Here is an 884-nt window from a genome sequence, read left to right as displayed (position 1 = left end):
GTTGGCGAAAAGTTCAGGTGATTTAACTTTTTCATGTAGACTTTTCAGCACTTTCAAATAGTAAACTTGGTTAACTGTTTGTCCAGTTAGTACAAATTCATAATGAATAGTCCTTTTGATGTCAAAAAAGGTTAGAAACATCGTTGCAACAAGTTCGTGAACTTAATCATCAGTCCTTTGTATAAGTGAAATCGTATGGTGTTTGTCTTTCTCTGACTTATTTCGCTTGGCATAATACACTCTAGGTCAATCCATGTTGTTGCAGATGGCAATAATAGTAAGATTTCATTCTTTTATATGTCTGAATAATATTCCATTGTGTATATGTACCATTTCTTCTTTATCCATTTATCCATTGATGGATATTCAAATTGCCTCCATATCTTGGCTATTGTAAATAATGCCACAATAAACATGTTCGCACATGTCTCTTTGAAGTAGTGTCTTGGGTTTCTTTAGATAAATACCCAGAAGTCGGATTACTGTGTCCTTCTTTGTCTCCTGTTATAGGCTTTGTTTTAAAGTCTAATTTTCTGGCATACCTATTGCTACCCCAGTTTTTTTTTTGTTTGTTTCCATTTTCATGAAATATCTTTTCCATCCCTTAACTTTAAGTCTGTGTGTGTTTTTTGATCTAAAGTGAGTCTCTTGTCAGCAGCATGTTAGGGTCCTGTTTTCTTATCCATTCAGCCATCCTATATCTTTTAATTGGAGCATTTAATCCATTTACATTTAAAGTGATTGTTGATAGATATGTAGTTATTGCCATTTTATTACTCATTTTTTTATTTTTATTTTTATTCTTTTGTCTTAAAGAAGACCCTTTAACATTCCTTGTAATATGGGTTTGGTGATGATGAACTCCTTTAGCTTTTTCTTGTCTG

This window comes from Rhinolophus sinicus, linkage group LG06, assembly GCF_036562045.2.
Source record: "Rhinolophus sinicus isolate RSC01 linkage group LG06, ASM3656204v1, whole genome shotgun sequence".
NCBI lineage: Eukaryota > Metazoa > Chordata > Mammalia > Chiroptera > Rhinolophidae > Rhinolophus > Rhinolophus sinicus.
This window is presented reverse-complemented; position numbering follows the sequence as displayed.